General features: G+C 42.9%; 1 protein-coding gene and 1 pseudogene across 1 annotated transcript in view; one reads left to right on the plus strand and one right to left on the minus strand.

Annotated features, from left to right (window-relative positions):
- The window catches only part of MIPOL1 (mirror-image polydactyly 1), a 1,528,730-nt gene that overhangs the window by 1,447,550 nt on the left and 67,321 nt on the right, over positions 1 to 13,859 (minus strand). The gene's annotated exons all lie outside the window — the stretch shown is intronic.
- Positions 3,025 to 3,443, plus strand: LOC138527262 (histone H3.3A-like; annotated as a pseudogene).

Here is a 13,859-nt window from a genome sequence, read left to right on the forward strand (position 1 = left end):
AACAAGTACTATGTTATAGGGGGATGCTGGAACTTAGACTACAATCACTTCCTCCTTTGCAACAGGTCCAGAGTATGAGGTATGCATACGTTCACTCTCCCAACTAGAATGAGAGTAAATCCTGCAAAGGAAATACTTTGAGACTAAAATGCATGTAATCTTGCACCGTTTCAAACTTTTTTGATTTTGGTTCTAACGTTTCACTTCCTCCCTAATGTAGAATAGATAAGAAAGGAAACATTACAAAGCAAACTACTTTTGAAGGCAACATTCTAATCACTATGTTTTTCAGGGTGATCTCAGATCAAGTCCATGTGTCATCTCGAAAGGTTATCATGTGAAATCTGAAATGTATAGTATGACCAGATCACGTATGTTCACACCAATGTTATATTTGTGTCGCAACAACAAACCTTATAGTATATGGTTCAGAATCACTTTAAAGTACTTTGTGCAGAAGTGCTCTGTGCGATGAAACATTCTACATTTCAGTACGACAGAATTTCTTTTATTAATGATTATTCGCTGCAAGGAAGGTACTCAGATGTGGAATTAGAAGAGGCACATGGAGCAGAGGTAGACATAACCTGATATGAAATAAAACTGGCCATCACATTGGATTGGGAATACATTTTCATAATGTTGTAATGTTTTGAAGTACGTCAAGTTGGTTCTGTTTGTTGATACGTACATATGTTTGAGTGGAAATGAAATTAGCTTGATTTAAACCATATAAAAACGCTCTTTTTTCAGCTTGATGTTGCGGTCATCAAAGAGAAGGTCACGGTTTTGAAGCGAAGAAAACCAGGGTAAAGAACAAACCAGTTTTTTTTGGAGAAGTTTTTAAGCTGATGTTTTAGTCATATTATGTTTTCAGTTGGAAAGTTGTATTTTCTGTATGTGTGCTATACATTGAGCATGTTTTTCAATAAATCTGTTAGCGGCCCAGAAGGAAGAGGAATACAAAGACTCAACTGAAACCAAAGATGTTGCTTGCCAAACGGATTTCACAATGGACGAACAATGTTAAATTGAATTCTTAAATAGCGAGTGGCAATAAACTTGTAGCGTAAGCATCAATGGAGGATAGCACAGGGGCAACGTGCTGGTCTTGGAAGCAAGACCACACAGAGCAACAGCAGTTTGAATCCCAGACCCGCGCTTAGAAACGGAACTCGGGTATGAAGCGCGTTTTAAAAAAACAATTAAATACAAAAATGTTTAAAAATCAATATACCCAGGGGTTTTAACTTTTCAGATTAGATGCCAATTTTAGCAATGTGTTTTCTCTATCAAGGTTTCGAAGTGCTCCTTTTACCTCGGGTCTCACCACTTTGCCATTTACAAATCCTGAGCCAGAAAACATTTCGGACTGTAAATAGAAAAGAGCGACACTAGGCAACCAAAACGTTTCCTTTCATATTTCATTAAAATGACTTAATCAATTGCCTAGTGATCAAATAGCCTTCTAAATCAAACAAGGTTGCACAACACATTATCCTCCTATATGTCAGAAATGTAGGCAGCCCTGTCAATTCGAATTCCAGGTGAAGAAAACCTAAAGACAGGGACAGAGGATGTCCAAGTAGACATTTCAAAAGGTTTCCTTCCATCACTTCCAAAGGTTGAGTAATGGCCCAGACGAGTCATTATTTTAGACGTATACAGCAAAAGGATGGTTTCAAAAGAAAAGCCACCCCTTTTGCCAATACGCGTACTTATGCTGCATGGCCTTCCTTTTTTCATAGTCCCAATGTTTTGCCCAATTCAGTTTTCCATCAACCAACAAACCCATATATCTGTAACCCAACACCTGCTCAAGATGCTTATTTAGACCCCGCGTATATTTCCTTATACATTGACCGGCAGGAAGAAAAGACCATTGTTTTTGACTTATCGATGTTAACACTTAGGCCATTTCCCAAGGCATACTGGCCCAGTGCCTCCAATTAGAACTGAAGACCATAAGGGGTAGGATTGCACAAGGCCAATAGAACCGTGTTTGTTGTTTTCCTATCCCTCTGCCCCCACCCACCCCAGCATGTCTTGTGGCACCTGGAAAAACATGTGTATAGGTGCCATACAAATATCCAATCAATTAATCAGTTCAAAAGCAAAGGGTCATCCTTTGTTTCTCTCTATTGTGCATGTTGCTTTTAAGTGAGCTATAAGCAGAAGGTCCTCTACATAACCTGATCACCAACTTTTAGAGAACCGTATTGGCCATTGCAGGCTTCTTTGGTACGTACCGCTTCCTGTCGATCTGCCAAAGTGACGGGATAAAGCCCTGTGTAACACCTCCATTTGAAGTTATATCATCAGTAACCACCCGTATTCTCACCCTGGTATCCGTGTATCAATGCAAGATCATAGACAACAGGCCAGCTAGTATATCCCACACTACACCAATTTCTGCCACAATCGATTTCTCAGAATGGTGTCAAACACGCAATATACCCTCAGGTTCCGTTTCCGTCATACATGCTTTACAAATGACACCAGTCTGATTGTCTTCCTATATTAACCAAATAGATCTTTAGGTACGATTTTGGATGACCAGGCTTACAAAGGGGCATTAATATACATTTCAGAGGATCTTATCATAGAGGCCATAGAACTCTCAGGTACAAGAACATTCAATTGTCACACTTAATGTTCACATTTATAATATTTCATTTGATTAGCAATTCATAGTTTATAGCACAGGATGCACATAGAATAGGGGCAGATAGATACAAATCCCCTGTGGAATTTTCCACATCACATCCTTCAGATCATTTGCCACTTCTAAAAGATAGAAGTCTATCCACAGCTAGTCTGCCACGAGGATGAGCTTCAACATATAAAGAAGAAATAATGAATTCAAGAACACTGCTCATTTTCTTTCCCTTATCCATTATTTTCGCCAATGTAGAAAACATGAACACATGTAGCATAGTAGCCAATTGTCGGTTGTGGTGGAGGTAGAGCGAAGCGCGCACGAGTTTGTCCACAGCAGCGGTACGTCGTCCATAAAACGAAGTCATGGCCAGTACTAAGCAGACCGCTCGGAAATCAGCAGGTGGCAAGGTGCCCTGTAAACAGCTAGCGACCAAAGCGGCAAGAAAGAGTGCTCCCTCCAGCGGAGGGGTGAAGAAGCCTCACAGATACAGGCCTGGCACAGTTGCCCTGCGTGCGATCTGTCGTTACCAGAAGTCAACAGAACACTTGATACAAAAACTTCCTTTCCAGAGGCTGGTGAGGGAGATTGCTCAGGGTTTCAAACTGACTTGCGCTTCCAGAGTGCAACTATTGGTGCCCTGCAAGAAGCCAGTGAAGCTTATCTGGTGGACCTATTTGAAGATACCAACCTCTGTGACATCCATGCAAAGCAGGTCACAATCATGCCCAAAGATATGCAGTTGGCACGCAGAATGCGGGGCGAAAGCTTCAGTTTCTATTAAAGCCTGTGAAACATGTTTCTTTGTCGCTATACCTCTATGCAATCAATGACAAAGCTCAGGTGGTGACAAGCATGTGTTGGAGACACAATCTTTGCTTCAGAAAAGGACTTGAGCAGCAATTTCGTTGGTATAAATAAAAGGAGTACATAAAGCAGCAATAATTTGCGATTGTTAAAAACGATGATGTAACGACTGCCAGGTATTCTTTGTTTATGAATCGCCTATTGGGGGAGGGTATGAGCCTCACCGTGTGATGGCGAGGGACAGTCCCAGGACACCTGGAAGGTTCATTCTTTCTGTAGTTCATTCATTAATGGCACTGGGTTCGAGTGTCATTCCCAAGGTTTTCGTGCTAGTTGTTGTGTCGATTATCACACACAAAGTACTCGTACTCTTATGTCCAGTTCGTTATCTTGTTTATTCCTTAATGGAGAGTTCCCTCCCTGTGTCCGCTGTCCGCCTTCCTCCAGCTGAGCCTCAAGGATCGAAACTCAGCCCGAGGAACACCACATCGAACCACAGTTCATGAAGGTTCTATTAACCTTCACATTATAACATCTCCCTCCCTTAATATCAATTACCAATGGTTACATACAGAGGGCATGGGAAAAAAGAAAAATAAAAAACAGAACAAAACATAGAATAAAGGATCAAACACATTAAGAATTGGTAACTGAAAGGATACACATTGTCTCATCTTCTTTAAGTTAACATTGGGTCTTATTCATGTAACATGTTCAATAATAATAGATGATGTCTTCTTTCACACGTGGCACTCTTCTCCTGGGTCTCAAACCAGAGGCATCATTGTTCATCATGTCACTATGGCATGCAGTTTTGGATGATGTGGATCCTTCTTCCTCCAGCATGTCTCTCCTCTCCACCCTGTTGCTGTCATCCATCATCTGCTTTACTCTTCCATCAGTCATAATAATATCATCACGTGACCACTTACTTCCATCCTCTAATGTCACAGATTTATTTGAACAGTTCACCCACCTCGATCTTATTTTCCTTCACGTGTTTCTGGCTATCGTAATATTTTTTATACTTCTCTTGTTTATCCTTTACTCTCCTAATAACTGCATCCATATCCACAGTTTTATTCTTTTTTAACGGTAACCAGGCTGGTCTCAATCTATTTGTAGCAATTCTTCCTCTCATCATCGTAAATGGCTCTTCCTGCGTTGTAGAATGTGGTGTGACTCTATAGGTAACCAAAGCTTCTTTGAGAGTCTCTCTCCAGGGTAAATTATTAGCTACAGCTAGTTGAATAGTGTCCTTAATAAAGCGGCTCATTCCTTCTACCAACCCATTCCCAATGGGATGATATAGGGCTGTGGTTATGTGTTTAATAGCTCTTTCTTTGAGAAACTTTTGCACTTCTATTGACATAAATTGTGCACCATTGTCCGATATCATTTCTTGAGGTTCCCCTTCTCTATTAAAAATTTCTTCCAGAAATCTTTTAATTTTCATGGCTGAAACTGACTCTTCCATTATGCCACATTGTACCCACTTGGAAGTATAATCAACCAACACAATGATATAAAGTTTGTGGGGTTCCCCTATTTCAAATGGGCCTGAAATATCAACAGCTAACTTCGTCCACACCGAATCTGGTATTGTTACAGGCTGCAACTGTGTGGCTCTAGTCACTTTTCCTTTGTCACTCACTGCGCATGCAGAGCATTCTCTTACAATGTTTTCTAGGTCACTCCATATATTGGGCCACCAGAATGTCTCTCTTACTCTTCTTTTTGTTAAGTTTCTTCCAATATGCCCCTCACGTGCTATTTCCATTATCTTCTCTCTTAAACTTGAAGGTGGAACTATGCGATCTACACGGTATATACACACTTCATCGCAAGACATTTCATCTTTCTTATTCTCCCAGGAAAAAATACTTTGTTACTTCTTTCCAATCACTTTTAATTGCTCTCCTGAGCTGCTCTTGTTCAGCATCTCTCTCACTAGCTTCAACCCACTCTTCTTTGGAGAAACTGGGGTGTATTTGTGCTATCACACAATCCATCTCCATTTCCTCTTCCTTGGCTACTTTGTGTGTTGCGGAACATGACAAGCGAGATAAACAATCAGCAACTCTGTTCCTTTTGCCAGGAGTAAAGCTAACCGTAAGATTGTATTGCATTATGATTAGAATCCACCTTCTGATGCGAGGAGACATTAAATGCGAATTTTTGGGATTTAGAATGTGAATGAGAGGCTTATGATCCGTCTTGATTTCAATGGGGCTTCCCCAAATCAACCCTTTGAAATGCTCCAAGATCCACATCACTGCCAGAGCCGCTCTTTCAATTGTAGAATAATTTCTCTCTGCATCCTTTAGTGTCCTAGAGGCAAAAGCAATCGGGACTATTGTTCCATGCTGAACTTGTTCCAACACACCCCCTAAGCCCACATTGCTTGCATCAACTGATATAATGGACTTGGCTCTGCAGTCAAACATCTTCAAGACAGGAGCTTTGTTTATTGATGTTTTGATATCTTGTAGTTCACTTCTGCATTCAGATGACCAATCAAAACTCACACCCTTCTTCATCAAACTTCTCATGTGGCTCGTCCTAGGAGTATAGTGATCAATAAATTTGGAGTAATACTCCGTTAAACCCATTAAGCTCCTCAATTGATCCTTATTAGATGGGTCAGGCATTTTCAGTATCGTATCCACAAGACTTTCTTTAGACCTTATTCCTTCTGCATCAATACAATGGCCCAGATATGTTACTTCCTTCCTTTTAATTCTACATTTTTCTATTTTTAATGCGAGTCCTTTTTGTTGTAAAATCTGTAGAACACCAATAGGTTTGGTATCATGATCTTCTTCTGATACAGCTGATATCAAGATGTCATCTTGGAAAAAATACACACCCCGCAAACCTTCAAAAAGATATTGCTAGATTACTTAGTAACTATATATCTTTTTTATATTATAATATTGTTGTATATTTATATTGTACCTTGGGTTTAATTAGTGGTTCCGTCTGATTCCTTCCTTGTACTATTACGATCAGTTGCTGGTTCTGGCCGGCCGTTCCCTGTCTAACTGTATTCTGGGAACTCTCCTCTGAGTGGAACAGGCGGCCTCCTCGTCGCCACTTGTTGTGTCGATTATCACACACAAAGTACTCGTACTCTTATGTCCAGTTCTCTGGCCCTTCCTCTTCTCTGGCTCTGAAACACTGCCATCCAGCATTTCCTTCCTGTTCTCTGGCTCTGAAACACGCCATCCAGCATCTCCTTCCTGTTCTCTGGCTCTGAAACACTGCCATCCAGCATCTCCTTCCTGTTCTCTGGCTCTGAAACACTGCCATCCAGCATCTCCTTCCTGTTCTCTGGCTCTGAAACACTGCCATCCAGCATCTCCTTCCTGTTCTCTGGCTCTGAAACACTGCCATCCAGCATTTCCTTCCTGTTCTCTGGCTTTGAAACACTGCCATCCAGCATTTCCTTCCTGTTCTCTGGCTTTGAAACACTGCCATCCAGCATCTCCTTCCTGTTCACTGGCTCTGAAACACTGCCATCCAGCATCTCCTTCCTGTTCACTGGCTCTGAAACACTGCCATCCAGCATCTCCTTCCTGTTCTCTGGCTCTGAAACACTGCCATCCAGCATCTCCTTCCTGTTCACTGGCTCTGAAACACTGCCATCCAGCATCTCCTTCCTGTTCACTGGCTCTGAAACACTGCCATCCAGCATCTCCTTCCTGTCCTCCGGCTCTGAAACACTGCCATCCAGCATCTCCTTCCTGTTCACTGGCTCTGAAACAATGCCATCCAGCATCTCCTTTCAGTCCTCCGGCTCTGAAACACTGCCATCCAGCATCTCCTTCCTGTTCTCTGGCTTTGAAACACTGCCATCCAGCATCTCCTTCCTGTTCTCTGGCTCTGAAACACTGCCATCGAGCATCTCCTTCCTGCCTTCCTGTTCTCTGGCTCTGAAACACTGCCATCCAGCATGGTCTTCCTGTTCTCAGGCTCTGAAACACTGCCATCCTGCATTTCCTGCTATCCAGCATTTTCTCAACCAGAACCATTGCTATTGCCGGCAAAGGAAGTACAGGTTAATGGAGCGTCTGGTTAATAAGGTGCTGGATAACATTACAATTCGACAAATCATAACAAAAGATTACTATGCAAAACAAAATAATGTTACTACTAGTCTCACCTTTCTATACAAAAGAAGAAATACAATCTCTGTCTCCTTCGATTTAGATTACACAAGCTATAGCACAGGCACCACTAGTGCATTAAAGGGGCTCCTCACAGGTCAGTACATCAGAGGCGGCTGCAGTAGTGGTGGTCATCATGTGCATTGTGGGACAGACAGGCAGAAACAAGGGTCTAAATGAATGAGCTGCGATGTGATCCAACACAGCAGCTCCCCCCCATCCCCTGCACGCAAAGAAAAGTGTCATAAATCCCCAAAGTATCTTATGAAAAGGATACGGTAACCAAAAAGGATACAATTGGTAGGGCTCTTTCGGATCCTTGAATTTGCACAATTTGATAGAAGTGATGTCAATTTAGACCTTCCAAATGATACAGCTCCCTGACTGCTAAAACAGGCAGAGAGAAGGATCACTGGAAAGGGCATGGGAGAGTAATAGGAAGGCAGCCTAGGAAAAATAATGCATAATGAGAAACTATCTCAACTAACCTCTCTGATAGAATGGCAATAATGCAGATTCCAACACTAACCTGTAGGCTTAGAACTGGAGTATCCACCAAAGTCAATGAAGAAATCCAGAAAAGAAATCAACGACAAAAGGAGGGAAGATTAGTAAGGGAGACTTATCCCGAACGGCACAAGGCTCTCGCTAGATACCAGGTTGGTGCACCACAGGATAGCGTCCAAAGTTCTGTGCACAGACACCTTCAAATAAAAGTTGTAGATACACTTTCCTTTCCCACCAGGAACAAAACAAATTGAAATGAGTCCACCTGTTATTTCCTCACAGGTTCAAATCAACTGTGTGCTGGATACACGCAGACCAAGTACACGCAGCCAGGACAGTCGCGCTTGAAGAGTTCCAGCGTCCGCGTGGGATTGAAAGCGGAAACTTACACGCAGACAGGAAAACAGCATACAAATGAAACAGGAACCCGCGTGTGAGAAGACACGCTCACAAAATCTGCTGAAGGCAGATACAGGAAATCGCGTGTGAAGGAACACGTCGATGAAGGCCAAGGAAGCAACTGACGGGATGAGAGGACGCAGATGAAAAGTTCAGCTACCAAGACGCCAAAATGTTCAATCAGAAGCAGCAAGCCACGTATCCATGCTGCTTATGAACGTTCTGCTGTAAAACACGTGACAATCCTGAATCACGTGAATTCAACGACGTGAATAATGCAGACGTCGTTTTCCTGGTAATAGATCAAACAACCTCCATCTCGAATAAAACGGTCTAGCAGTTCTATGAGCATAACCCGTTCTGCGTACAGACGGAGTTCCAGATCCAGAGGTAAAATGTCCAGCATGCATGACAAAAGTGTGATCATTCTGGCCTGTGTGCTTGGATGGCATCTTGCATACCAATCTAAAAGTTTAAATTCTAACTTGGTTAATATGTTTTAATAATAACAGAAGCAGATTAATAGGTACAATTAGCCAACATCTTTTAAGACAGCTGCTTTTTCCAATACAATAGAGGCTATGTCACCAGCGATGTGCCCGGTGTAATTCAATCATGCCAGAGACCCCAAAAAACTGTCACGAACACTCATGTCACCATTATTTTGTTACCGCAAAGTTGACAAATGTCAGTCCCATGAGCCAAAACTAAACAAACATGAAGTCGGAACCAAGAATTATAAGAACTCCGACACCCCCTTAGAGTTCAAGTGTTAATACATAGCCGTAAAGCTTTGCATTGCGATTGGCCACTTAATCAGTAAATATGCAAACCAGTGGACGGCTATAAAGGACTCCTTCTTGGGGCTGCTTGTGCCTGCCTTTGGCATCTATCACTAAATGGCTACAAAACCCCTTTTTCTAGGCACCCTACAAAGCAACTTTTACATGAGATGCAGTCATAGACTAACACACCCAACCTTTCAAGTAAGTTCTCCAGTGTGCTATGATGGGGGTGGAGGCATTATTCAAAGTATGGACCAAAGCCACATGGCACATAGAAAAGGGGTTAAGTGTCCCTTGAAATCAAGACTTGAAAGTAGAAAAAGATCTGAAGGCCATTGCAGAACTTGATAAAGTTGGCTTCAAGGCGTAGAGACGAGGAAGAATATTCTCAAACATTGTCCTGGCCCTCACCACTGCCCTCACTAAGGTGGGTCACACTATCCCTTTACTCTAGGGGCCAGAGAATGCTCTCCTAGGGAGAGATCCCAATTCTGGGAAAGGTGAGCATCTCTGCAGAGAGGGAGGAAGTGTGCGCGAGAACTCTCCTCAACCACACCCTGCCCAACAAGCCCCTAGAGAAGTGGCTACAATAGCTCACAAGCCCCCAGGCTAACAGTGACTGGCAAAATACATTCAATGGTGGCCTCTATGGGCAGGGGCACCTTTCACTCAACAAGACCAGGATTCTGCCAAGGACAAGTGTGGCAGAGGTCTAGTATCCAATCTTTAGAAGTGTTTATCTTGAGCCTGGACAGAAAGCCCAACTACAAGTTAATGAGATAACAGAAAGAAATTGGCCAAAGACACAGAACTTAAACTCTCCTCTAATGGGGAGCCTCGTAGGAAGCATTGCGACGAGAAAATACTTCCACAGCTGGAGGTCCTACAAATTTGCTGAATAAAAGAGAAAGCGGGTCCAGTTAGCACGGTTCATTGAAATATATTCCTCTTAGAATATCACAGGCCCAAGAGCTAATCATCTGCATAACCCAAGGGCTCGGGTCTGGCTCTCATGCACAGGAATAAACAGGTCTAATGGACATCCTGGCGAAATAGCGATAAGGGGCACCTGGCAGAAGCATGGTGGTTTCCATACACTGCTCACTCCATGGGGTCTCATGGGCCTAGCTCCTAGTGTAGTCTATGAACGCTTCAGACCTGGTCTGGTTTTGAGGCCAGGTTAACAGACAATTTAATATGGGCTCAGTTAGTGAAATTACAAATGTGTTTGCGACGAAAAACAAGATCATTCTTTTTTCTATATATTAAGACAAGAGTCTCAAATAATCCTGTCTTGGATAAAGTTATGTCAGACGTACATTACTATTCCATTCGGCATATGGGTTTTCAGGTGTACCCTACTACTGTCGGCAAATCTGTTTAGGTCACACCCGATTTATAAACAAGACCAAACATACACCCTTAACTGAACGCCATACACGTTCAGAGATGGAAATTAGGATATGGTGATGTAAGGAAGGCATGGCATCAGTAGCAGACACAATGGATCTAGTTTTGAAATCTTTATTCGTTAATTTGTTAGAGTTGGTAGAATTCCTAACTGGCCCTAACTCTAGAATGGGAGTTATATCGACCGTTAAATAAAAAAACAACAGTCCAAGTCAGTCTTAGACAAAATAAAAAGGCCTATACTAAGAAAACCTAACCTTGCCCTCCTCCTCAAAATGAAAAATGTGATAAGGGAATACAAAAGGAAAATAATGTCTCAAGAAATGTCAAAATGGCTTAAAATATCTCCCGTCCCCAAGTTCAGCAGCACAGGGTCAAGAGAGTTTCCGAAAAAGTATAGATGGATGGCTCAGTTCTTTCAGTCTTGCACACTTTGGCTTACTAGTACAATGTAACAGTTCAGGCTTGGGCTTCAAGCTTCTGGAAGTTCATTTCCTTAGGCTTCGTCCGCCTCGTCATAAATATACAGTTCCACTTTTTTTCTGTCGGGCTGTACCCTGTCTTTCACTTTTCACTTCATTACACAGTTCTACACAGGCTTGCCTCCACCGGGCTCGAGACGGTCTTTGACTTTGTGGGGGTTCCTTTCCGCATGTTTTGTCTCGGGTGTCTTTTCACTGTTGAAGACTTTTGAAACTGCAAGAATTTTACATAGACCTCTGCATGACCACTTCAACCTCACATATATTGCTTTTGTTTCATTCAACTTTCTTTCGGGATCACAATTGTATTCTTGCCTTTGATTCCCAATTAACATTTCACAGAGACTTTTGAATGTGCGATTTAACCTCGCAGGACCACTCCGTTACTTTGTATCTATTCCTTTGACAATTGTGCCATTGTTCTTTTCCATTACGCGTTTTATCGGCATACGCGCAACCATCAACCTTTGAGTTACAGTTACTTTTGCTTCTACCACAAACCAGACTTTTGTTGCTTTCGATAACTCACCGGTTGTGTTACTCAGCCTTCTTTCATTAATACTCTTCAGGTAACAGGCAAGACTTTTTCCAACGTCTCCTGTGCTCCTCCCCAACTCGGTCGTTCACCCGGGAGGGTCACAGGCTGCTTTCAAGTACCTTGAAGGTTTCTTTGTTCTGCTCACTCGGTTTCAGTCTTGGAACGCTTACGGCTACCCGAAAGTGGGGGATTCTCGCCTGGCTCTCTCTATCTTCGTAACTGCAGATCAGTCCCTTGGTCTTCCGACTTCCATCGCCTGGTTCGTATCAGCCCCAAAAGAGCTGTTCCTTCTCATACCGAGCCTGGATGCGAGTGTGCCTGTGCGCGTCACTTTTTATTCGTCTGAACTGGAGTGTTACAAGTGGCAGGTGTATAAAGTTTTACAAAAAAATGAAATTCGGGTGCAAATTAAGTATGCTCAAAGTTTAAGACAATTTTGAAGAGATGTAAATCCATGCAAAGTTGCACTTTTGTGGGTGTCTACCACTCGTCTATTCGGCCACAACTTTCACACCCAGGCAACTCGGCACACTCCTGTGTTCAACCACTTTTGCTGATCGCAAAGTTTGTTATGATATATCTGTGGGTTTGTGGCAGGATTTGTGGGTTTGTGGCATGGCAAAGTGTTGTTCCTTATACAATTCCACATCGTTTGACCAATCTGCACTGAATGGTGCATGCTTACCTGTTAGGACCCTTCAGACATTACTGCCTACATGACATTTAGAAACCCCACCAGTTTCGCCAGATTTCAGCAAAAGTCAAAATGTGTTTGTGGCCTGCCGACGAAGCTGTAAACCATGTTCACCGGGAAGGGAAACAAAAAATGCTGTTTCTCAACCGGTCCCACAACGAGGAACAAAACTGGAGGTCCTTATGGGATCTCAAAAACAACATTTCAATGCCCTAGGATGCAAGGTTTCCGAGATGTTTGTACTGCAACCAAATGCACCACGCCAGGGTGAGGCGGAACAGCGACCTACCGGATCATTCATTTTCAACAACTGATGCGAGTGATTATATCTGTGTTCAGAACGAGTACTTCTGCTAGTATGTTACAAAAGAAAACGTATAAAGCGAAACGTTCGCATAGGGGCATCTTTGTGCTAAACAGTAATCGGAAAGGAGCCTATCCAAGGAGCCACCACCCTCACCCCAGTTATAACAAGTATGTGTTGAAAGACTGCTTAGAAGACAGGTGGCACTTCATTTTACGGAGTGCCACAGGAAAAGAATTCCGTACTTTAGTGGCAGCAAAAGAAAAAGCTCAGCTGCCAATACAGGAACATTTAACACAAGTGACCAAAACCCGCAAGCCTGGGCCGAGCGCAGAGCCCAAGCAGAAATTTAAGGAAACAATTTTGCCTGCAAATATTCTGTGCCTATACCATAGAAAGCACAGTGATCCCAGCAAAGAGATTTAAAAATCGATGTGCTTGGCCACAGGAAGCCATTGCAGGTGGCGTAGAACTGGAGATATATGATAATGTCTAGAGGTAGACGTAGCCAATCTAGCTGCTGAATTCTGCAGAACCTGAAGACACCAGATTATGTAGGCAGGTTGCACCAGAAAGAGAGCATTACAATTTTCCAAAGAAGATAGGAAAAGAGAGGCAACCACCAGCACCCCAACTTAGGCAGGTATAAACGGAAGAACATTTCACAGGATTTTAAGCTGAAAATAGCCTGACACACAACACTGATCTGCTTACCAGCAGTGAGGGTGGAGCACCTTTTAATCCCAAATCCTTCACAACTAAAACAGGGACAGGAAAAGGACCAAGAGAAAAATGCCCAAAAAGGTGGGTCCAGAGAGCCGTGGCAGAAAGAGGGCCCACAAATAAGACCTCGGTCTTGTCACCATTCAGCCTAAGCAGATGTTGCTCATCCAGTCTCCCACAGCAGCCAGAGACACTCTCAGTGTTGGCGCAGTCTCGTCCAGCACGAGGTCCAGCCGCACAATGATGTGGGTGACATCAGCAGAAGTAGAACATATAAAGCAGTGGGAGAGGATGAGCTTGGTCAAAAGGCTGAATGTAGAGGTATAAAAAGATCGGGGAGATTGCAGACCCTTGAGGAACAACGGAGGCGGGAGACATTGGA

Source organism: Ambystoma mexicanum, chromosome 14 (assembly GCF_040938575.1).
Source record: "Ambystoma mexicanum isolate Mex_15411 chromosome 14, UKY_AmexF1_1, whole genome shotgun sequence".
Taxonomy (NCBI): Eukaryota; Metazoa; Chordata; class Amphibia; order Caudata; family Ambystomatidae; genus Ambystoma; species Ambystoma mexicanum.